This window comes from Colius striatus, chromosome 11 (genome assembly GCF_028858725.1).
Source record: "Colius striatus isolate bColStr4 chromosome 11, bColStr4.1.hap1, whole genome shotgun sequence".
NCBI lineage: Eukaryota > Metazoa > Chordata > Aves > Coliiformes > Coliidae > Colius > Colius striatus.
In genome coordinates, this window is record NC_084769.1 from 8,590,156 (window position 1) to 8,616,189 (window position 26,034).

General features: G+C 44.6%; 1 protein-coding gene across 1 annotated transcript in view; it reads right to left on the minus strand.

Moving 5' to 3' along the window:
- GPR39 (G protein-coupled receptor 39) overlaps window positions 1-26,034 on the minus strand; it is an 80,917-nt gene that overhangs the window by 865 nt on the left and 54,018 nt on the right. The gene's annotated exons all lie outside the window — the stretch shown is intronic.

Sequence of the window (26,034 nt, forward strand, 5' to 3'; positions counted from 1 at the left end):
TAGCATTTTTGGTTTGTTTGTTACAAGGTCATTCCAGCACATGCTCCGACAAAAGACTGCCATCTGCTCCCATAGTGTTACCTTGTACCTGTTGTCATCTATTAGTTCTCCAAGTGTTCTTTCATTGATAGCTGTATCTTTGGGAAGAAGGCATTTCCATTTTGGTTCGTGTTACTTACCTTTCTTTGTCTTTCCCTTCCCTTTGAAAAACAAACAAAATGACTAGAACCTATAGCCATATCAGATCAGGCAATACCCAGAAGAGATCAGATTCTTGTTTGTACTTTACAAAAAAAAAAGAAAACCAAGAAGGAAATGTATGCATAATGATATATTTCGTGTTATTTTTGGTAAATTTCCTCTTACAGAAGATATTTTTAAGTAAACTATGTCGGGATCTTTTTATGGTAATTACGATACCGTTGGGCTTTCTTAAAAATCAGATTCCAGTGGGATTACGTGATGAATGTAAATGAGCCAAACCAGAGCCTAGTCCTGAGAGTGTGCGCGGTTTCAGATTATAAATTATGCTTTAAAATGTGGTATCTGACCATTTTGTATTTATATGTAAATATAAATATGTGTTGCTGCATCACTAATGGCATTAAAAAGGGGGTGACTGATGTGTCGGGTGTCTGAACGTTCCTCCACCGTGGGCTGGCCAAGGGGGAAAGAGGAGGGGAGGAAAAAAAGAATGAATTTTCATCACTTTGAAATTGCTGGGGCTTAAACAGTCTGTCCCGGTTCTTTCCACCACCCTCCCAAGCAAAGAAAAGGCATGAAATGTCTTTTTTGTTTGTTTTTAAAGGACATTAATGAAAGCTCTAATTGCTTTATCAAATTTATGAGCTCACTGTATGGGGTACCAAATAAAAGTTGTCTTTTTGATCATTTGCTGCTGTTAATCACTTAATGTCCTAGTAATTTTGATAGGATAGGGAAGCATCTTAAACTTGCAGCACTACATGAAGAGCCCTGGCTGGTTGTGCTCAGTAGGCAGGTGATAAATGTCTTTGTCATTTTCGACTCTTTAAGCACTACAACTCTCCACAGCCACAGGCTCTTTATCCAAATTCCCACCCCTACCCCATCCCACGCCCCTGTGCTTGGCTGCCCTACTGCCTCACTTCAGTACCTGTTGTGCCTCTGTTAAAAGCCGATCTGCATTTTGTATCAGTCCTAGAGATTTTCTTGCCTTCCATGTTTTTCTCTGCTGTCAGCATAACAAATACAGGGATAGTGGTCCTGGCATGGAAGAACAGAAAATAAGGAGCCCTGTGCAGTGGCTTGTGACACGCCTTATAAAAAGGCCACAAAAGTCTGCTGCTGGTGCTCCCTTGGGGCTTTTTCTCCTGTGCAACTGAAATGCAAAGCCCACAAACCCAGGTCTGCAGAATTCCTGTCAGATTGCACCAGAGGATCTCCTTCAAGGGAAAAGAAAATAAGCTCTGTCGAGTAATTTTTTTGTTGTTCTTGGTTAGAAACAGGACACTCCATCATGCTGATTAATAGTTTCCTAAATTATGAATGCTGCTGTGAAAAGCTGAGCAAACAATGTGTGCATTCAGTTGGAAAGCTCCAGTGCCATGCTCTGAGATGGCCTGGGTTTTGCTTCCTTTCTGCCTCCTTTGCCTTTGACCTTTCTTTTTAGTTCAAACTGCCAAATGCCTAAGACTACTCTGTATATTCTTCAGACAGTTTCATTCTGGGGAACCAAGAATTTTGTGTGTGTGTGTGTGAAATGATCTGCAGGTGCCCTTGCACAGTGTGAGGAGGTTCATCTTTAGGGGGGTGGGAGGGGACTGTCTGCAAAACTGTTGTTTTCTGGGGAAGAGTAACTGCTCCTGTTCACCCTGGGGGAAAGAAAAAGCCTGTAGGTTCAGAGATGCACCATGTAAATAAACACACTGGCAAAGTCACAATATTTGTTCCAGCTGTTCACACTTGTAGAGGAATGAAGCGAGTTGAAGCACACCAGAAGCAAAGCTCTGTTCAGACCTCAGCATGTTATATGTTTTGGCTAGTCACTGCTGCCATCCGTGTGAACTGATACACAGGCTGCAGCAGGTTCTGTGGTACTGCAATGTGCAGAAGGTGCTTAAACGTCTTTGTAGCAAGTAGAACATGAACCAAATGTCTCTCACCAGCGCTGATGCATCTTTGTCTTTCAGCTTGCTCCCTGCTGAGAACTAAACTCCTTCACATTTCGATGTCCTATCCAACTTTCCCTTCCATTCCTTCTTATTAAAGTGAGACAAAAATTAGTAGCTCCATCATTTTTCCCATTCTCCTGACTACTGCAGTGAAGTGACACAGTAGCTGAGAGGAGAGATTTCTCCTCCATGGGACGATGATGTTTTATAAACAATGCCATGCTCTGCTCCAGTGACCTCCAGCTCCTGGGCCTGAAATTTCCAACAGGAGTTTGAATCACTCGGTTTAATCATCAGAAGTGCGTTGGACCGTGCCAAGAGAAGCCAGGAGCCCTGGTGTTACCTGGTTGACTCTAAGCGAACACATCTCAACCTTTAAGTCAGTGTTGGAGCTTACAATTCAGTTCACATTGATACAGAAATGTCAAGGTAGCAACAACAAAAAAAAAGGCGTGAAAAGATCTTTGACTCCTAGTTAAAAAGCTGCTCCATAAACCAGCCACAAACCAGTTTACCCAAAATAGGAATTGCCACGTCCACAGACTATTTTAATCTGAAAAAGAAAAACCAAACTCAACCCCCTCCCCCCCCCAAACCTCTTTAAAAACACAGCACACGAATTCAACTATGATTTCAATTTGGGCATCGTTGTTGTAACTTCCCAAAAGCGGATCGTACCATATTAATTCTCAGTCCGTGACAAAGGATCATTTATGTAGTAAAATAAACCTAGTGTTTAAGTGCCAATAATATACATATGCATTGCTGGCACAGGATAGGAGCTTGGCAGTCAGCTGTCCCTTAGCAATACTTTTTTATTACTTGGAACATTCCTCGGGGCCATAGGGGACTGAATTAAATTCATTATGAACTTTATTGGGAAGGGTTTTAAATAGATGCAAATGTGTGGTAGGGTAGAGAGGGCTTCCTTCACCAGCCTTCCAGATTTTGCTTGTTCTATTGAATAGGTTTTGTTCTATTGAATAGAAAGATTCCCCGCACCTGAGCGCTTAAATCTGACTCCTTTTACAGCCTGACATTTCCCCTCTGTCCTGGCCACTGCCAGCCAGCCCACAATACTTGCAATTGTCTACAAAATTGGCATTGTCACTAGGAAATGCCAACACCAGGCTTTATTTGGCTGCTGTAGCCCATTAACCCAGGCTGTGTGGTGAGCTCCTATACATGCTGCTTTGCCCGTGGCACTTCACCCCGCCTGCCCCGGCACGCTGAGGCCTGCCAGGCTCCACCGCCACTCGGCATCGTTAGCCTCAGCAGCATTAAGCCTCAGATTTGCTTTTCTGTGATTTATTTAACGGCACAAAGGCGCCTTCTCAACATCTGCTCGTAAACTGACATTTAAATGGCAATCGCCAGTGGAATCCGAGCGGATGGGTTCTGAGGCAGGAGTCAAGTGCACGCAGCGATGCAGCTGCATCAGGGGGAGACTTTTCTGAGCGCTCATTCCACACCCACATACTCTGCCCGACTACACTCAAAGGTGACACTAATGCCCTGTGCCTTAGCCACAGAGTCCTCCAGCCATGCACCAGAGTCATTGCCTCCCAAAAGAGCAAAACACCAAGACTGCCGCTCGTCGTTAAGTAACAACATCAAGAAACACTCATCACAAGAAAAGCACCTGGTCCCTGCTTCATTCTGCTACAAAGAGCTTTGAAAACACAACCCAATCCACCTTCTCACTAATCAGGTTCTTGATGGTCACACTGTCACCTACTGCTAATTTAGGAGAAGGAAAAAGCAAAGACTCCGGAACTACTTCAGAATGTTACTTCCAGGAGGTGGGGTTTTGGTACGTATTTGTGTTTAGTATTTTAACCAGGACTCAAAAACCTTGCTTTACCTTAGAATTAAAGGCATAAATCATTAGTTTCCCATCTCTCTAACTTTTAAGAAGAAAGCCAAGCCACAAACAGTCTCCAGTCACTGAGCTGACCTTCCCAGCTGCAGATCAATGCAGCGCTGTCTTCCTGCACCCGCAGCTGCTCCATGTCTCTGCTGCTGCAGTTGCCTGAACGTGGGAAGTCACCTACCATATGCTCACTGCCTACTGACAATTGTCAGTTAAATGTCAGTGTACAAACAGCCGTGACACTCACTGTCTGATGTGTCAGTGCAACAGAGAACCCAAGCAGAGGGATGGCAAGCGGCCGTTGGCACGGCAGCAGGAGCCACGCAGGCTGTGCTTCCTCAGTGGGGGGGCAAGGTGAGGAAGGCTTTGCCCTCCAGCCTCAAGGATTTCCTACCAGTGCTTCTTCTGGCAGGTAAGAGTTTGAAGAAGTCTTTCTGGTCTACTAGCAGCTGGGGAGAATTTCAGATCCAAACTTTCAGCTTTTCACATCTCCTGGTGAGTATCTTGTGTTCAGCCACAGAGGCTCAAACCCTGCTGTCTCTGACAAACAGCAGCTGCCTGTTGGTGAGCAGAAGGGTGCACAGGGGTGGGAGAGAACCACACCTTGTCCTGCTTCTTACAGAGTGGTGACTGCCTGCTCCTTCAACTCCCTTGTGTTTCAAGTCAGGACGTCTAAAAGCAAGATCCAGGGAGCAACAGTGGCATTAGTGTTTCTAACTGATGTCTCTGCATAAAGGGGCCTCTATAGCATAAATTGTGTACTTAAAGGCCTTTATGGATCCCAAACAAGTCTTGTGACATTCAGTGCCATCATGCCTGCATCTTTTTTGTGCAGCCTGCCCTCCCTGTCTAGCTAGGAAATCTTGGTCTTCTTTAAGATCTAGAATTAGGATAACAAGGCAATAGGGCAGATCAGAAGGAGGATCCTTCAGACATGCTGAAGTGGCCACACTTCTCTTGCCCACACATACACACTTGCTTCTCAGAACAAATGCAGGAGGCCTAAGCAGGTCCCCGGGTCCCCTATGGCATTAGAGTGACCACAGATAAAGTTCCAGCTGTGTTGCAGAGGCAGGGCATCACAGAGGAGAGAGGCACAAGAAGAGCTTACCACAGGAGTCCTAACAGATCTGCAGGTGTGCTCTGCTTGGTGGGAGCAGCATCATTCACAGCTGGATCTCAGAATCAACGCCCTGTCTATTTGTGCCCCAAGGCCCCGGCTGTGCGAGCGCTTCGGGAGCTCACTCAGTCCCAGAGGTGCTGCCGGAGCCAACACCGAGCAACAGTCTATAAAGCACAAGCAGTGGGTTTGCTGCCCCTTCCACTAGTGACAGTTAACTTCACATTTCCCAAAAATCAATCTCTCAATCCTGTATTCACTGCATAGAGTGTCACAACCATCAATACGGGTTTTGCTTGAACGAGGGCTGCAGCTTGCTCCATGCACGATGAAGCTTAAAACGGGAAAAGAATACTAATGCCAACCTCCCTTTTCCCTCCCAACCACAGGCGAGTTCCTTCTGCTGAAGGACAAACATTATAATAATAACAATAAGCACATATTGATGTATATTGAGGTGAATATAAAAATGAATTAACCCAAGAGATAAATATTGGTACTGCTTTGTCTGTGTCAATATTTAGTTCAAGGGACAATAAATTTTGATATTCACTGAAACAAGTCAATATGTGCCTTGCCACATACATTTTGTATAAGCTCAAATTATTCAGCAACTCTCTTCCTCTTACTCTCAACTTTCAGAATCACAGATTTGCCTTTCAGAAATGCTTCTCTGGAAGGGGAGAAGGCAGTAGGTAAACTGTCCCTACTCAGTTAGTAACTAGAGGGAGGAGTGGAGATCCAGTGTATCTCTCCCAGTGATGTCCCCATCTGAGCCTCTCTCACCACCAGAGAGATCTGCAGGCTCACTTTGGGATCTGCCAATGGATCTGGGCTGGCTGCTGTGTGCGTCAGCCTCCTCCAAGGAGTTTCCTCGTGGCTGCACGCCAGCGACTGGCTGCCCTTGCCGTGGAGCTGCCTCGTGTACAGACCGCAGTCACCACAGGGGTTTGAGCACATGCGTAGGGGTCTGAGCACGTGCACAGGGGTCTGAGCACGTGCACAGGGACTCCACTGGCAAAGCAAAACCAAGAAAAACCCCAGCCCCTGCTCCAGTCTGTGCTGGTGCTGTGGGGATAACACAGACAGAGGAGGTAGCGAGACAACATTTTTGTCACCAGCACAAGCAGGCAATTCTCCAAGAGCTCACAGAGAGGCTCTGGCAAACACACCACAGCCCTTCTCAGAATGGGTTTAAACTGAACAGCAGCCAGCAACAAACTAGTTATCTTTATAAATACGGCTGGAAGGATTAAGCATATGGCCTGGGACAAACAGATGAAAACCAGCTCTGTGTACGTCTGATTCTGTCAACAGCAAAAAGCCATTGGACCAGCAATCCCCGCAGCCTGCTGGCCTCAAGGGTGCTGTGAGTCAAGGCCACAGCTCATTAGCCACAACAGTGGGTGATAGGACAGTGCTGTCCCACAAACTGGTGCAATAAACAGAAGGCACTGACAAGAACCAAGCTGCCTCTTGGTGCAATAAATGCCCCGAACCTGCAAGGTTTTAATAAATACGTTGCTGTTGTGTTCTTCCCGCTGAAGACACCATTAACAGTCTCTCTGAATCACAAATGCTGAAGAAGTGCATGCATTCTACCTGGAAACAGCCATTCTTTCCTCAAAACAGCAATGTACAATCACACAATCACAGAATGGTAGGGGTTAGAAAGGACCTCTAAAGATCATCTAGTCCAGCCCCCTGCTAAAGCAGGTCCACCTAGATCAGGTCACACAGGAACGTGTCCAGGTGGGTTTGGAAACCTCCAGAGCACAAGACTCCATACCCTCCCTGGGCAGTCTGTGCCAGGGTTCCCTCACCCTTACAGCTAAGAAGTTTCTCCTTATGTTAAAGTGGAATTGTTTGTGTTCCAGCTTTTGTCCATTACCCCTTGTCCTGTCACTAGAGACAACAGAAAAAAAAGTGCCACCCCTATGTTCTTTACATACACCTTTTAACTCCTTCGATCTTCTCCAGGCTCCTCTATGTGTTGAAGTGTAGAGCAGTGACAACATAGGGAATCTATTTTTTTCCTTACTAAAATTTCCCATAGGTAACTGGAGTTGCCAGGCACATTGACAGCAATTTCACACAGGTATTTGTCACCCGTGGCACATGTAAAACACTTGCAGCTACTTTTGATGCTTCACTTCACAGGTGACTACAAGCCAATGTAAATCATCACTGAGAGCCAGGAGATGGTGGCAAAGTCAGAAGTGTAAGTCTTCTCACTTGGACTGAACTACACTCTCCCCTCACTCAAATACCCTCAGGGGTGCCACAGGATCAAGTGAGACCAAACTGGCTTGTCAAAGGTTTTGGCCCAATGTTGTGTCATTGGGTCAAATCAATGACACAACAGAACAGCGTGCCCACAGCTCCTCTACCTGGTTGAAATCCCTGCATCACCCAAAGGTTTGCTCAGTCCTCAGAGTGCTCCCTGCCCTGCTGCACACATTTCTTCTTCTTGACTGGCAACAAAGAGCTGCTCCTGGCTGGATGCAGCGCAGCAATATCATGTCAATTACTCAGTGGCAAAGAGTGAGTTGAATTTTGTGTTTCCAGCAAGCTAATCTCTAACAGAAACTAATGCTGAAGGAACCTGCCCAGGAGAACGCCTGTGCTTTCCTCCTGAGTGAAGACACTTCAGTCTCTGCTGTACTTCAGTCCTCTACAACTGATTATCAGCATAATGGGATGAGAAACACAAACATTCCTGTTAAACAAGGAGAGGATCAGGAGAGACTTACATGGAGCTGAACCAAAGCTTCGAGTCTCTGTATCCCTGACCATCCAGCTGGGACTTACAGGGCATGACAGTAAAATTTTTTCTGACTCTACAGCATTAAAACATCACAGCTTGCAGGGGCTCCATCAAGCTCTTCTCCACAAGCGAAGGCAGAGAGAGCTCTTCAGGGGAAGCAGCTATTTTTTGCTTTGCACTGTCACTTCCCAGCCGTTAGGTAGAGTGATACCGGCTGCGTCGGAAGTTGTCAGGGGAACGCAGAGACGCGCAGTGTAGTTGGTGAGGACGGGAGTGTTAACAGTTTTACTTCTTAGCAATTTAAAATATCTGACAATTATCTGCAGTTCTTAGCAGGGTCAAGCTTTTCTTCTCAAATATTTTTAAATATTGCCATAGCACAGTGCTAACAGCAGAAAAAGCTGAAAATGCTGCAGGAGGCTCCGACAGAAGCGGCGTTACTGAGTGTGAGCAGCCTTCTTGCAAAGCACTCGTTACAGCCACGAGGTGCTTTTCAAAGCCAATGTGCTCTTACATTACCAGAGGAAATCCTGATAGTTTTAATACTCTGGCAAGGTGGGGGTGGGGGCATTGGCTACAGCGGTGGCTTCTGTGAGAAGCTGCCAGAAGCTGCCCTATGTCCCACAGAGCCAAGGCCAACCAGCTCCCAGCCGGACTTGCCACTGGCCAAGGCCAAGTCCATCACTGATGGTGGCAGCACCTCTGGGACAGCAGAGATAAGAAGCTGGAACACAAAAAGTTCCATTTAAATATATGAAAAAACTATTTCACTGTGAGGTGAGGGAGCCCTGGCACAGGCTGCCCAGGGAGGGTGTGGAGGCTCCTTCCTTGGAGATCTTCAAGACCTGCCTGGACATGTTCCTATGCAACCTGATGTAGGTGAACCTGCTTCTGCAGGGGGGTTGGACTAGATGATCTCTAAAGGTCCCTTCCAACCCCTACCATTCTATGATTCTATGAAAAAAGTCCCCTGCACACAGCAACTGCAGCTGGAGGAAGCAGCAACAGAGACAATGTATGATGAACTAAACACAACTCCCATTCCCGGTCCCTCTGCATCACCCGTGGGGAGAAGAGAGAGAAATCAAGAGCGAAGTTGAGCCCAGGAAGAAGGGAGAGGTGAGGGGAAGGTGTTTTAAGATTTGGTTTTATTTCTCATTATCTTACTCTGATGTGATTGGTAATAAACTGATTTCCTCAAATCAATGCCTGTCACGTTAATTGCTGCTTGATTTCTCCCTGCCCTTAACTACACCTACAGCCTTTTGTTACAGTTTCTCTCCTCTGCCCAGCTGAGGAGAGGAGAGATGGAGCAGCTTTGGTAGGCACCTGGCATCCAGCCAGGGCCAACCCATCACATACTTTAAAATTATTATAGAGATGGTAGCCAGTGCTACACAGCAACAATAGCACCTTCAAAAACCTTTCCCACACAAGTTCCCACCTTTAATTTTTCCCACCTTTCATTTCTGTTGCTCATGATAAAAATTTTACTCCAAATGCAAGTTAATTGTGCTCTTTGCCTTTAAACTTCCAATCTCAAACTTCATCTTAGTGCTCCTCATCAGCTGTAACTCAGTCTTAAGTGTGTCCACCTTACACAGAAATGATGGCTTTAGTCTATGATACAGCCACTGGATGATTCATTTTGGCAGTGAGGTGCTGAAGCAGCACCCTGCAGGGTGGCAATCCCCTGTGTGCAGGTCAGTGTACCAACATGCTGCAGAGCCTGTCTGGGGGACCCCAGCTCTGAGGATGAAGCAAGGTGGTCACTGCACAGCCAACTGCCGTGAGATGTAAAAGCTAACAGGAGAACTTCATCAATTCTCTCGTCCTTTTTGATGCTTTCACAGAAGCACAGAATCTCAAAGGCTTGAAGGGACCTTGAAAGATGATCTGGTCCAACCCCTGCCAGAGCGGGATCGCCTAGAGTAGGTCACACAGGAACTTTCCCTTGCAGAGGTGGGTAAATGTTTATGAAATCATACCACCTTACAGTAAATACCAACTTGGCATTTGAAGCAACCATCAGGCGTTTCATTCAAGTCTTCAGCTCATGCAGTTTGTCAATCAACACTACAAAATCCACCATCTCCTCCATTTCCATTCGCTACAACGATCCTCCAGTAAGAGCATAAAAGCAATTTAAAATCAGAGCTACTTTGGTGAAAAGAAGATCAAGAATATTGTAGAAATATATGTAGGCTCAGCACCAGAAGACATATCATGGTAAACCAAGTACATTTTGAGATGCTGCTGTTTAAAAATGTTAACATTCCAGCTGTCAGAAGCCACTCTGATTGGAGCTGGTTATTTCTGCCTTGAGAAAGGATTCTTAAAACCCACTTCTGTGGACAGGAATGTGCAGAAAGAACAGGTTTAGTTTTTTATTGATGCTTCTTCCTTGCAAAATAAATACTTGCCACAATTGCTTTGATTTTCTTTTAGAAAGAGTGAAGACTTGTTTTCTTTCCACATTGGCGAAACAATGGGGAAAATACATCTTCCATATAAATCTCATTTAAATCCTGCGTTCTAAGTAGCAAATGCGATTTGGAATTGGGGCTCTTTTTTGTGGTGTTGTTTCTACATTGCAAAATCAGCCGTTGCAACATTAAACAGCTCATCTATTGCAATTCAGCAGGAGAAATCATTGAACAATCAGCTGCAGAATACAAATACAGAGAGACAATATATTAGCTCGGCAGATACGTAAGGAACTCGTGAGCTCTGCCAGAAAGACAGGCCTGAGCTGTGTGTTATATGGAACTGATGATCATGGGGGAATTAGCACAGCTCTTCCTAAAGGAGAGATATTACCAATCTCCAAGGCAGACTTTTGTACCAAAAGCCCACAAATGAAGAAAACTTGCTGTTTTGTAGCAAGTCGGATGAAAACAGAATTATTGATGCACAAATGGCAGCAGGATCGTGCTTGCCAGCTGCTTTAAAACACAAATGCAATCGGAGTTTATGTTCTGCAGCCTGAGAACAGAAACCAAAGCAAATTGCCATAAAAATTACATGCAGTTATCTAAATTCTACATCAAAACCCACAACAGAGAATAGGATCCAGGGAGAGAAAGAGTAGAAATGCACCAAGGCAGACGTGGCACGGGTGGCACAAAAGGCTGACAGCTCGGGACTGAAGGCCACTGTGCGTACAGATAGGTCCCACCCCAACATGGCATGTGGGAGCTGCTACTCCCCAGGAGCTAATCCTCAGGTACAATCAACCAGCAAAGCACCTACACAGTCCAAATACTTATTTTTATCCACTACAAATCTGGCATGGGGAGGTGAAAGGCTGCCCCAGGGAGCCCCACGTTCTAAACACACCAACAGCCTGTTCTTTCTGACAAATGTGAGCCTTCTCCTGCTCTGAACAGACCCCCTCTTCTTTTTGGAGGGAAAACCATAAACAAATGCAGTCCAAGTGAAAGCTGAAGTTTCACACACCTTCTGAACCAATTTGTTTTAAGGTTTAAAGAAGATGCTAATCTGCAAGAGAGTGAGGAAGACTTTCTTGCCTGGAAACTGTGTTGTGAGAAATGAAATGAGGCATTTTGGGGCAGCAGCCAGCCATCTTTTGGAAAGGGCAGGCAGAAGGGGAATCTCTGATTCAGCCATCTCCAAGACATCCACAGTGGCAATTCCAACACTGCAGGTCAATGAAAGCCCAATTCCAGTCTGACTCCCTGAGGCATGTCCTGGCTATTGTGTTAATGGGGGGGAACATAAAGTAACTATTACAATAAAGTAACTATTAGCTCTTTAAATTGGGCCTAAGGTTTGCCTAATTTGGATCAAAGCCCAGTGCAGTGGTGAAGCTACTCAAAATTATGCTAAAAACAAAAATGTTGTGGCCAAACACTGCTTGTCTGCAGCATCCTCTCGAGAAGGCTATTCAGGGAGCAGTAGTATTTCCACTGCAGTAAAGTCTCTTCCCTGCTAACACTCGAATCTCCTTTTATTTACATTTCAGTTCTGTCCAGAGAATCGTAACTAGTGCAAACATGTCAAAACCTCCTTTCTCATACCTTTTCAAGGAGTAGATGTACATGATAAAGAGTATCCCTCCCCCTTGACACAACCTTAGCAGCAGCTTGATTCAGAGTCTGCCACACTCAAAGTCTCTCCATATGAACGTGCTCTACAAAATGGCCTTCAAAGAAACACCTGAGCATAGATTTGCAGAGCAAGTGGGCACCGTTTGGTTTGGGAGCCCTGAGTCTGTACTGTGATATTTGCACTTGGCTTTCAGATAGCTGATGGGGACTTCCGAAATGCCTCAGCTAGCCAGCATGCAGCAATAGCTCACAGCAAACATCAGGCAGCATTTCTTCTTCTCCTCTAAAAGTGCAACTTTAGGTTTGTATCTTTGTATTAGTAAAAGAGGCGAGCTCAATTTGTCATGTATCATTTATTGGCAGTAAACCTCCTTTTAGTGATTTTTAACTTCAGAAAAAAAAAGCAGTGCATGTTCCTTTCTTTATCCAAGCCGTACAGGGTATATTTTTGCTGGCCTTTTAACTCTCTTTTATTTCCTTGAGGTGAATCCACCAGCTAACTAGAGTATTCCAGGTGGAATTGGAGCATGCAGCTCGCTCTATCTTTTGTAGCACCTTTCCAAGAAACACTACGAACTATAAGATATTACTGCAGACCTGAGAAAACTAATTAAGCCAGAGCTCCTCTTGCTCTCTCCCTCTCTCCTAGAAAGTACAGGAACAAGACAGTGCTGTTTAGAGGGAATTATATAAGCAAAGAAGAGGAATCAAGATGTAGCTATGCTATTTTTGATGCAAATCCTGGAATCTGGTGATAAACGTGGTGTTTTTCAGGGCACAGTGAAGATGCAGGGGATTTTAGCAAGGACTAAATCTAGCCTGCTGTAAATTACAAGCCATGTTTCCTCTTCCAGCCTCATGCAGCTGGCCCCAACTTTGGGCACACAGGACCACAGTGGTGGAGAAAAGACCTTTCCAATAACCCTTTCACATGTGATAAATATACAACCATGAAAGAGAGAAAGAAGATAACTAACTATCAGTACTCACAGCAACTGAGAGGGCAATGATAAGCATTTAGGAACATTCCTATGTATTTATGTAGCCCCTTAAGTTCAGCTGCTGATCTTCAGTTTGGCCCATACCATGACAGAAAGAGATCATCATATTGCTTCTGACATTGCTACCAAATTAGGGAGCTGCTCTGCCTCTATTAACATACCTATATCTACTAAACTTTCGTTGCTCATCCTCTTTGCAAGATGGCCTCTTACTTTGAAACAAGGTTTTCTACTCAGATCTATCAATCAACTAAGACATCTTGGAAGGAGAGACTTTTAGATACCTTTTTCTGGAGCTCTGTAAGGTTTTCACCTGCTGATGAGCGAAACTCCCAGGAGATAACAGAACTGATTTTTCTTAAAATATTCAAGATTATGAGATTAAAGCAAAAAGTCTAAAGCATCTTCTCACATGGCAATAAACTTCTTTAACCAGTAAGTCACACAGCAAAAGACAAGCAGCTGTCTCCTAAGATACCAGAGCCAAATTGGACTCGTCCCCTTGAAGTCAGAGAGCCAAGGGAGTAGATTTGGTGAATCTCGGGCAGCTGTGCTGCAGGCAGTAGGTTGCCCTTCCAAACTCTCCTCTGAAGACAGGGAAAACAAGTTTTAGTCACTCCAGCAGTAAAACTTATTACAGTGTAACACGGCTAGAGATCTGCTTTGGGGCAATGATGGGATCCCTGATCTCTTTACTAAGGCAGCTGGAACAGGCAAGGTTCTCTAATTTGCTGCCACACACTAAGTGAATAATGTCACCTGATTTGCTGCAAGATCCTTCCATCTCCAGAGTCTCCTTAAATCCAGAGAGAGCACCTTCACAGACCAGCCATTTCTTTCTTACTGTTTGCCGTTTACCCAAGTTCACTTTATTGGAAAACAGGAAAAGTCCCACAGAGGTGGAAACTAATTCAAGGGAGGAAAAAAGCAATCGTGTACACTGGTAAACAGCAAGAAACAACACAGAGGAAAACAGATTTGAAAAGGCATAACACTGGAGCTGTACTTGCTCTGCTACCCTACACCAGCCCATCAATTATCTCAGTGATTGCAGAAATCTTCTTACACTTGCTTGGAACACCCCAATAGGATCAGATGCTGAACACAGCCAAAGACCTATTTAATTAGTAGCTGATCACAAAGACCAAAATTTACTCACTCGTGTCTTCTGATGATAGGAAAATGGTTTCAGTTCTTACTAGTGCAGCCACATTTCTACAATTCACTGTATTAGTTTTTAAGTTCTGTGTGCAGTCAATCATATTACCGTGCCCTGCAGGAGGCTTTTGCTAAGTACTTAAAAAAAACCCCTCAGTGCACACAATGCAGAAAAGCATCACAGCGTCCTGTGAAGACTTATGCTCAGCCTTACATTCTTTATTTGGCCAAAATAGTAGTTGTTCCGCACTCAAACTCATACTTGTAATAAAAACCCCACTCAGCTGCTCATATACTAAAGAAACAATTCATGACTGAATAATGTAGCAATTCAAAAGCAATCTCTCTAAGCTACAGGAAACCTCTCGAGCTGCTAGTCTGATCAAAATGAAGCCTCAACAAAATGAACCACTTTGAAACTAAATGAAAATTTAGCAAATTGATCTGAACGAGAAAATCTTGTGTACAATGCAACGTTTTGTAGCCACAATAGACAAGCCTGTTAGAGATCACCTTTGAAAACAGAAAGAAATCACAACAATAAATCAAAACATGGTGTGACTGTTGCCTCTTTTTTTCCCCCCTAAAGCAGGATATTTCATTTTATAATGGGATAGTGGGTTTATAAGTTTGTGTTTAAATAGCAAAAGGCAAGTGCTGAGAGGAAAAAAACACCACCTGGAATTGAAATGTTGGCTGTTTCCTTAAAAGGGATGTTCTCTCCTCCAGCTTTAATTTTTAATTGTTGTTTTGGTGCACCCAGCACCTCACAAACCTCTCAGCTCCAAAGTTATGCTGAGATCGGTACAGTAGGAGTCAGCCCAGCCTCAAAAGCCAGCAAGTGTTTGGTTTGTGTGCTGCCATAAGCTAGTGGAGCAAAATGATTGCAGATCAAAATTATGAGGTTGCTGGAGCAATTTCTACTGCCAAGATGGAGAGCAGAGGGAGGGAAGAGACGTGAATGCTGGAGGTGCAGTCATCCAGCAGCACAGCAGGAGCATAAAGGGTAATGGAAGAAGGGGAGAGGGGGGTAGGTGAGAGAGGAGGGTTGAAGGCAGTGATCGTATCAAGAATCACTTATTTCTCAAGAGAATGTTATTCCCACTGATCCAGTAAATAATTCTGTTTTCCATGGAGGTGGCATCAAGGAAATAAAGGGGCTGGTAGAGAGAAGGTCTAGTCATGCAAAAGCACAATTTGCAGTTGGAAGCTGATTTTGAACAAGAGTCAGGTGAGAACACCTTTAGGGAAGACACACAGCTCAACCTCATCTAGCACCACTGGGAAGTGAAATGGCATTTACACAATTAGCAGGCACAAAAGGCTTTTTTAATTAAAATATAAGTAAGGTCAGCAGGCTCAATGCTGGGTCAAGAAGCCTCAGTGCTGGTGGTGTGTCAGCAGCAGGCAGGGACTCCTTCCCAGATTGACTGGGATACACTAGGTTGGGCTTTAAAGAAAGCTGCTTTCTGATCTGGTCCCAGGGGCAAAACTAAAAGTCTGTTGTAACAAAATGAGCATCAGCATTAGACATGTGGGGCTCCAAAGGACATTTTACCCATCTGAAGCGTTAAAAGAAAGGATTTGTGCTGTATGTTTGGATGGAACAAGGCATTTTCATTTTTTTTTCTCTAATTAAGTGGTATTGAAATATGCAAACTGTGTGTTGTTCTCTCACTCTGCTTGAATTAGTGATTTACAATGACAGCTTACTTTTAGTTCCACACCTGGAAATAACAGATAAATCAAGCGATAAGCTGCCAACGATGGTCTCAAAATGGAGAGCATTTTACCCAAGAGTTCCTTGGAGCTTGCTGAGTTGGCACTGCAGAATAGCAGATCCAGCAAGATTATCAATTAATGACGGGAGATGAAGCCACTTAAAACACTGTAACAAACTCCATTGGTGCACCTGCTTTTCATGAGCACTAAACACACCTCGCTGTAAAGAAAATATCCTGTGAGCCCGAGCCACAGGTACCTCCCAGACCCGAGCCAAACGCTCAGAGAAGAGCTGGAAGCAAGAGCTCAAAGCACTGCCCTGGGATGACAGGCTGCTGGGCCAAAGCAGCAGCCAAACACTGTGGGGACTGTCCCCAAAACCAGTGTCAAGTGCCAAGAGGAGCACACACAGCTCCCATTTGGTACCAGAGCACTCACAGACACACAGTGCTGGCTGGAACACTGCTGCACCCACCTGACCTGCCTGGGAATAGGGTCAGGGACAGCAGCATCACTGCCAAAAAAGGATGCATTTTCTAATGTATGCAGTTGTTTCTTCAGAGGAGCAGCTTTCCTGTGCTGCTGGCTGGCCAAGCTCAGCGAGGCTCCCCTTTCCCGTGTCTCCTTGAGAAGTCCCAGTCCCCCAGCCAGGACAGGGGTTTGGGGAACCTCTTTGGCAAGGCAGCAAACATTTACACTGTATTAACACCCCTCTGGAGCAAAAAGGGGGGCTTTGGGTGGCAGAAAAGTAAACAGAAAAATCCCTGAGGCCATAAACCAGAACACTGGCACAAAGAAACCAGGCACAGTGGTGAAGATTGACTTGTGTCTCCGAGAAACAGCTTCAAGAAAATGCCACAGCTCATTTATGCTGATCACTCTAGGTTTGCTTGCCCTCACCAGTCAATTTGGCCTCCTCCCCAACAGTGTGCCATTTGTTTCCAGTGTAGCACGCCTTGGAAGTCTAATTGTTTCAAGAAGCACTTTCTGGCTTGTGGAGTTCTTTGGAGCTGTCATGCTCTGTGGCATTCAAAGTGTCTCAATAAACATGCAAAAGTGTGCTCAAGCCAGAAAGTCTTCCAAGGAACCACGAGATTATTTTGTTTTTCCCCATTGAGTGCAGATCCAAGTAGTTTCAGTGGTTTTGTCAATACCAGTCATGCACTAGAGCACATGTACAGAGGATGGAACATCTTACACTCCTGCAGCGTGCCAAGACAGTGGGATTAACACTGGGGACAGGGCAGCAAGATACCGGCAGCCAAGAAACACACACACTCACACTTAGACACAAACATACCCACAATTTAAGCTGTTCTATCTCCAAGCTAATGGTAAAACCTCTCTTAATATTGCATGTAGAAATGCCTGATAGTTGTAAATAACTTTTTCTGTGTTTCGATCATACATAATGTAACAGCAGCCAGCAAACGCGGTTCAGCTCAGAAGAGGCTGCTCAAGCAAATGCATCTTCAAGCCTGCATGCCAGAGCCACTCACTGGGCCACACACTAATGGATTTCAGTGAGAAAACACGAGTATTATACCTTTAACTATTAGATTCGCTGTGCAGCTTTACAAGCAAAACAGTTGTTGCCGCTTCCAAGCAGGAAGGTCCTATTCTCTCCACGTGAAATGCAAACCCTAAGTTCACTTTTGATTAGAAAAGCAAGACAGTGATGACATACAGCAATAGCTGCACTTCAGAAAGAAACAGAAAATGCAAAGCCTTCAATCTGAAGGTCATGGTTGCTCCCCTCCAAAGGCCTCCTTGGTGGAGGAGTTTAACATTTCTTGTCAGGCCATAAGCCAGTTTTTGGGTTAAAGGGCTCTTCCATCATGCTGAAGCTAAGCATAATGCATGCCAGCACTCCCTGGCTTGGTGAGGCACCAAGACTAAGACACCAGTTCTTCCTTCTTAGTTCACACACAGTTTGAGTTGTCGGGATCAGAACACTGCACCAGACAGGGGACTGCTCCTGTCCCCAAGGGAAAAAGCATCTTGCTTCCAAATATATACAATTAGGACTCCCTAGCAGTGGCACGAAATACAAGCTGCTTTGTTTCAGTGAGACCACAGCTGTACTGGGCTGGGTATGACACAGACCTGGGGCAGAAAGGTGATTCCTGCCTGAACATGGGAAAAGAGGTGAAACAGATAATGCCCAGGTAAATGATAGAGGAGTGCATGAGAGAAAGCAATAGGTACTATTTCTTGCCCTTTTAAAATAGATTAGAGATAGGAGGTCAGCACAGGTGTCAGGAAATTTTCTCAGCATCACAGAGAAAGCACTGTCCTGTGAGCAGAGCATCAAACAGACCTGGCTGTCCACATGAAACCTTTCCTCCTCAGCTCTGGTGTCTTGCTGGACAAACAGAGCAATGGGAAAGCATTGCTGCAGCCCTTTCCCATGGTTAACACATTCAGATCATGCTGACAGACTTATTTGCAAAATCTTAAAAGAAAACTAAAATCAAAATGTCACTGTTTAAGTAAAAAAGATCCCCAAAATTTCACAGAAGAATGTCTCCGTGCTTGTCAAACGTTAAAATGCTTTGCCACGACAATTAAATGACTTGAAAACAAAACCAAGTGACAGGTATATTTTTTCAAGATCACTGATCTTTCAACTAAGGGGGAAAAAAAATCCCAGCTTTAATTGCACAAAGCTGCATATCATACTTCCTTCTCTTGAGGTTTCATTATAGGCCTGAAACCAGAGAATTGCATTGCCAGCTCTTGTCTGCTCTTCCAGCTATTTCTGGTTTTTAATAATTATTCATTAATTGCACACTATGATAAGATCCTTGCTGTTTTGAAACATTTTCCCTCTGGCCCCCATACTATTAAAGACCCTGATTGCCTGCCAACAGCGTAAAATTAAAAATCAAAGCACTACCTCTGAAAGGTTTAATATGTGCCACATTGAAAGAGTTTCTACAGCTTACAGCCATGTAATTGCATCACCGGCTAACTGCACAATCTCTCTCAGCGTTTGAAATGTTTTCCTTTGAAACATTAGCCAGCTGAGAGCAGAGGTTTTGTTTAACACCCTGATTTACTCTCTGTGCATGCCAGAGTTTTGTACGTCTCCTGTGTCCTTCCCCGCTTCTTCTCTGCTTTGCCAGGGGCAGGTAAGAGGGAAAGGCTCAGCTGCTGGGGAAAGCCGTGAGGGAGAGAAGAGTCACCAGTTCAAGCAGGAGATTAAAAACAGAAGCATTTTATCACCTGAACCTCCTCCTCTACTCACCTCTTAAAAGCTGGTGTTTTTTTCTGCCTGTTGAATCCTTCTCTCCCCTATTACAGAACCTTCTCTACCTTTCCTGATGCCATGGGGACCAATTGGTCCCGTCAAACCAGCAGCCTCTGAAATCTTCCTCCTGCCCCAGGCTGCCAAACCTGGCTGGACCGAGGCTGCTCAGCCCATGACCACGGGAGGCATTTCCATTTAACCACCAGCCTTTTGTCTATGGCTCTCCTCTTGAAAAGGGATGAAGTTTCCACACTTTGCCAGTGGCAAAAGGAGCAGGTACCCTGTGCCATTGGCTGGAATAAACCCCAGCGGCTCCAAGGACAGGCAGCAATTCACAATGGTGTCTTTTCACTGAGTCCACTGAGATCTAAATGCTATCTCTTCATCTAAAAATCTCATTTCTAAATCTTATGTCTTCATGATTAGGGTCATATGGATAAGGACAGGTCACCAGCCACCAACCCAGTGTACACATCTTTACTATGGAGGCAGCCTTGAAGAAGTTTGTGCAATTGAGTTGATCAAAGCTGGTTTAGACAAAGAAAACTGTGGAGACGTAGCTTGCATTGATCGAAGTGTAGTCATGATGTGCCAAAGGGGAATAAAGATGCCCTTCACACAGTTTGGCTGCTTTAATGATTTCAATATTAACAATGCTCTTTCCCAGAAAAAGGCAATTTTCTACCTTTGGTTTTTTGGACCTTGTGATTATCACAAGTGCCAAAAACTGTTTAATGCCTATAAAAGCATACCTGAGAAAGATAGTCCTCTGCAAGCCCTCAAATGAAGAGGCTCTGGTTATTTGTATCTGCTTGTGCATCGCTACATACTTTTAATTCAAAATCTGGGTCCTGCCTGCCCTGTAACCTGATTGTCCTTACAGTTCTCCAGGTTTCACAGTACTGAAATTATCTCCTGCTGCCTCTGTAGAGCCTTCCTGAAAACCTCTAGGGAGTGTATTTGCCCTGGTTCCTCCCTAACCTACAGGCTGGTATTCCTCTCTGTTATTCCCATACTATCATAGCAATTAAAACCAGGGACGCTGTAGATAAGATTAGATACTTTGGTAAGACAAAGTAATCCCTGTTCACGGTAGCTTAAGGGAGCCAGAGGAGAAGCTGGCCTTCACTTTGTTTTCTGAATTGCAATTTAGAGGTCGAAAAACAAAATGTGCACTTTGTTTTGCAGGGACTTTCTGTATTCCAGACTGTTCCCTGAAAAGGAAAGAGGCTCCTGGTGCTGGGTCTTTTCAGCTGCAGGTCCCTGTGAGTGGGGCAGGAAAAGCCACAGGAGGAAGCTTGGAGAGGTAAATCTATAAACGTGGATTTTGGCTCATAGTATTAGGTATTGAGACCTTGAAGATCTTGGCCTGACTCAGTTCTAAAGCTTGGGCCTTAGAGTCTAACATAAAACAAAACTCATGTGTCATAGCATGATCTTTTTTACTGCAATTGTACAGATTTTTGTTTGAAGGAAGTTTCTGGAGTAGAAAGTCAAACTGCAGGCACAAAGAGCACTTCCCCCAGATTTGTAAGGATTTCCATACACATTGTTGCTCCACAGGGTATGTTCATTGAAATCAGGAGATCATGAAGCAGAGATGAACAATATCATGTGAAGGACAAAATATTTAAATGCTAAACCCTTCTGTATATATAACATAACCAAGCACTTGGATTCGGGATCAGTCTCTGATTCCCAGAGGAATGTCTCAGTGGCAGTGGAAGACAGGACAGGCCTCGTATCAAGTATTGCATTGTACAGGGCTGTCCCCACTGCCACATGCCACCACTCCATGGGTGAAGGGCTGTCTCCTTAAACATGTGGGAGGATCCAGGGCTCTGAAAGCTCACAGAGTTGATCACTTAGGCTCGTGGGAGTGCTCCTGCTTCTCCCCATTCCCTACCCAGCACAGCAGGCAGGCAGAGAGAGTCTGCACCTCTTCCTTTCTGATCCCTCCTCTGATTTGACTCTGTCCCTTCTGAACCCACTTGGTATCTTTTAGACATCCTGGTTTGGCTCTGCACAATGCAAGAAGGAACCTGGTGTGTGCAATTTCTGCTTTGCAGCTCCCCACCTTTTCCTGCTCCCCAATGTGAGCCCATAGTTGCCCCTTCTCCCTGCACTGCTGGTCTTTGCACAATGAACCTCCCTGTGCACAGAGGGACGACAGAGATGACAAACCCCCATACTCCTGACATGGTGGAGACATAAATTCATTGAGCATGGACTGTTTTTTTTTCCTGTGTAAGAGGACAGTACATAGACTTGTCTCTTGTATGTGCAAATGAGAGGCATTGAGGGGAGATAGCTGCCTGTTTCCAGGCCTGGGGCAGCAGGAGTGAGGCCAGAGTGCTGCCCTGAATGCTCTTCTGGGGAGAGAAGCCCTCACAAAGCTCGGGTGTGGGGATGACATATGTCTGCAAGACCCGCCTCGACATGTTCCTGTGTGACCTGATCTAGGTGAACCTGCTTCTGCAGGGGGGTTGGACTGGATGATCTCTAAAGGTCCCTTCCAACCCCTACCATTCAGTGATTCTATAACAGACAGGGAGTAGACCAGGGGCTGTGAGACCATGAGATGATTTAAGCAGTTATCATTACAGCCATGCAGGTTCTGTGCAGCAACCTGCTATACCAATTTCACATAGCCACTTTGTGCTGCTACCAATTAGCTCATTAAGGAAAGTGCCTATTAGGAAGATGATGAACCAGATCTGCACAGGTTGGCTATTCCAGATGTTACAATATTCTCCTGAGCAGCACACACAGATTTTTTTTTTCTTTCTCTTTTTTTCTTCTTCTTTTTTTTTTCAAATACAGAACGATTGGACCATTCCCTGCCTGGGTTTGGTAAACACAGAACAGGCAATACACACCTGGAAACACTGGATCTACCTTGTCCCACAGCTGTATTAAATCCTCTATCACTTTGCTTAGCAGCAAAAAGCAAAGTCCTGACCTGATAGAAAGGTGTTAGGGCTAAACTGTCTTCCCTTACTTTTCCCCATCCCAACATCTTATGTAAATTAATATCTGGAATACAAAGCCGAAATCAAAGCAGAGGGAAAGTGTTCCAAGTAACACTGAGGTGACTGTAGGCACTAAATAACAGATCAGGCTCTCAGCTCACAGATGATATGTGCTGTCACGTCAAAAGCAGCACATCCTTCCAGTATCTCTCCCTTTACCAGCACCATCCTCATTCCCTTAGTTCTGCATGTGGGATATGATAATCATTAACTCGGGGGTACTGCTGGAGCTGAAGGTGCTAACCTTATCTCTCAAAAGCAAGCCCTTCACGTCACAAAGGGAAGAAGGCTTTATTGCAAGTTGTAATAGCAACTTCACTGCAACCTGGTGTTGCTTGCACAAACAAGCTGGAGATACAGCAACAAAGCCAAGGAAAGAAAACAGAGTTCCCGGCAGGATTCACAGAGCAGGTTAAATTTTAAAAGGCACATTTGTACCTGCAGGACAGGCTTAAGAAGTACCCAGGAATCCTGCACTTCCCATAAGAAGAGTAATTGCTTTCTGGGGCTATTTTAAACTAGGAACACTGGCCTTTCCTGCAGTCTTCTGTACTGGAGTGGCTCTCTTTTTTTCTCCTCCCTTCAAAAATCAAGAGTGAAAAATCTCTCCTAACTGTCCAGCATTGTAGTGCTGCAGAGACCTCTCCTGTCCCTGCCTGACAGCAGTACCAGAAAGACTACACCACTTCATTCTTTTCTTCATCTTTTTCAGGTCCACATAGGAAAAGACAAAGACTTGAGTTCTAAAAGCTGGACTTGACCACCCTGGACAGACATGTTGAGTCACATAAGGCGTGAGAGCAGACAGTGCCTTGGGCTAACCTGCCTGTTTGCACCTCAGTGTCAGTATGCAGAGCTGCCTGTCTAAAAGCTGCTTATCATTGCTGGCGATGTTACGTGAGTGAGTTACACCCCAAAGTGTTGAGGATGAAGAGATTAATCCCTTTAAGACCTGGTTTATGTCTCTGACAGCTCTCTCCTGCACGCACGCAGCCCTTCAGTATCTCAAGCCAGCAAGGAGAGAGTGGCACAAGGGGACACTCCAGCCAAGCGCGAGCTGTTTGTGCCCAAGACACTCTGACATCCTGGAGTATTTCTTACTAGAGACACACAATGATCTGCATTTAATCCACAAGCCATTAAACTGCCAGGTGCTCCTCATGCAGAAAGGGTCTGGGGTTTTGTAGCTACTTTATAAATAATGTCATTAATAAACAGGTGAATGTTGTCTAGTCCCAGCTGCATGTTTCTGCGTTGGAATAACGTCTAGTCCTACCCACAGATCCTGCAACTGAAGCTAATGGAATGGCTCATTTGTTAAAAATAAGTTAAATAGCACTTTTTGCAAAATTATTGCCTAGAATGATGATACAGATATATGAGGAAAGGAAAGACTACACCGTATTTTTCCTTTACTAGTCACAAGGGAACAATATGCTTAGTCACCTGAATAAAACCTGCATTGCACACTGCCCAAACAAATATCTGTCCAAGCTCTTCTGCTGTACTGGGAAAAAATTCTTTAGAAATTAAAAATCTAAAATTTCATCCCCCCCAAAAAGTGTTTCTGGCTCATGCAAATATTGCTGTTCAGTCTATAACCCAAGGAACTATGTTATTCTCTGGTCACAGCTCTGATTAATGTTAATGTGATTTTGATGAACCCAGAAAAATACCAACAGTTGTAACGTCACAGGTAAAATACCATCCTTTTTTTTCTTTTCTAATATGCTTGGAAATGAGTTTGAAAGATGTCACTATCTTTGCAGAAACCATCTAATGGGATGTGTACGCTCAGGGAACCAAGTAGCACAGTTATAATTAAAGTTTCATTATCATTTCCATTAGAAAGTAGTTTCTAAGGGATTTGATTCAATGGTAAAAATTGGCTCTGTGATGATACTTTGTATCCCAGGTCCCCACACGTGTCAGAAAGAGTAGGTAATTCACAACATGCTACAATCATGCTGGCTTCAATAGCAGGGCTCTGTGAATAGGATGGGGCAGAATAACCCTAGAGAGCCAAGCCCAGCTGGGTGAGTGAGATGCTGCAGGTGCTGCAATGACTTTCTGATGGAGGGGAGTGCCTGTGCCCAGCTTTGGAACACTCCCCTCCCAAACAGGCCTTCTCAACAGTAAAGGTCAGTGTACACAATATACACCCTCGTGCTGTAAATATTCTCACTGCACCAGGGGCAGAGAGGAGGGTCCTGGCCCTTATTTTAACTTGGTAATTACAGAGCACAAAATAGAAAATGTTAAATATCAACTGCTTTGAAGAGAGTGATCCCATCTGTGGTGCACACAAATGGAGCTTGCAGCTGTAGAATCACAGAGTCACAGAATGGTGGGGGTTGGAAGGGATCTCTAGAGATCATCTAGTCCAACCGGCTTGCTAAAGCAAGTTCCCCTCAACTGGGTCACACAAGAGAGTGTCCAGGCAGGTTTGGAAACTTCCAGCGAAGCGGACTCCACACCCTCCCTGGGCAGCCTGTGCCAGGGCTCCCTCCCCCTATGGTAAAGAAGTCCTTCCTTGTGTTGAAGTGGAATTTTTTTGTGTTCCAGCTTATGTCCATTACCCCTTGTCCTGTCACTGGACACAATAGAAAACAAGTGACATCTCATCCTCCTGACATCCACCCTTTAAGTACTTATAGGGGTTAATGAGGTGTCCCCTTAGTTTTCTCTTTTCTAGGCTAAAAATAGCATGAGGCAAGTTCTCCACGTGAAACTGATAAGGAAGATCAAAGCATTTACTTTGTAAAGGAAATAGGAAAGCTCCCATAATTTTCATTAAACACAACTCATTCACCCCATGCTGATAAGAGCGTACCCAGGTCACTGAGGAATTTGCTGTTGCCTCAGTCAAGAGCTGCCACTGGCTAAGCTCTCTCCTGACAGCATATAACCCACACAACACTCAGAACAGGCATGAATCTTATAGAAGGAAGGAGCTGAGGCTTTCCACATCCCTCTCACTCCAGTCCTCCCCACATACTCCAGCCCTACAGAGTATCTTGGATTTTGTCACCACACAAACTTGAAGGTCATCTTTCATTTACAGCAGTAAAAGACTTTGTGGGTACAAAGGCAGTCTAATGGTAATATCAATACAGCACCATGATACATTCAAATGTGGAACATAAAGATATGGAGTGAGGGAAAGAAAAAACACCCTGCCCAGTGCTGGACCAAATACTTTTCAAGACTGCAATCAGAGAGTCACTCAAGGGTGCTGTACATCATCTCAGTGTGCAAAGCCTCAGCCAGCAAGCAGAAAGCAGCACTCGCAATGGAGATCGGGATTCCAGATAAAAGATCTGAAAACACAGTTTGGAAGGGTGAATTGCTTATTAGCTCAAACAAAATTAGCTGAAAGCTTTATCAGATTAAAAAAAGTAATTGAAAATGTATCAGTATTTAACACAGACTGTCTGCAGGAAAACAAAACCACAGTAAATAGCATGACAAATCCACAAGTCCAAGCAGACACTGAGGGCCAAAAGTGAAGATTTATCCCATGTGAGTAAGAGGAGCCAGGTGGCAATACAGCAATCAGGCTGAGAGGTTTAGCTTTAAGCAGTTCCTGCAAAATTAACGTTTCACTGACTTGTGAGTTGAGAGGTGCACATTACACAGTATCTCAGCCCTGCTGAGTGTCCAGAGGCACTGACACCACATTGCACTCTGGAATTGTTACATTTATAAGGCAGCATGGCTAAGATCTGTTAATTAAAAAACTCAACCCACCTATTTAAACTATTCATCATGGTTAATCCTGTCCCCTTCCTAAGCATTTCATTTCAACAGAGCTCTCCCCTGGTGTCCAAAGGCACAAATTGCTGATGCGACATTGACGTGATTTTAGTGACTGGGAAACAGGAA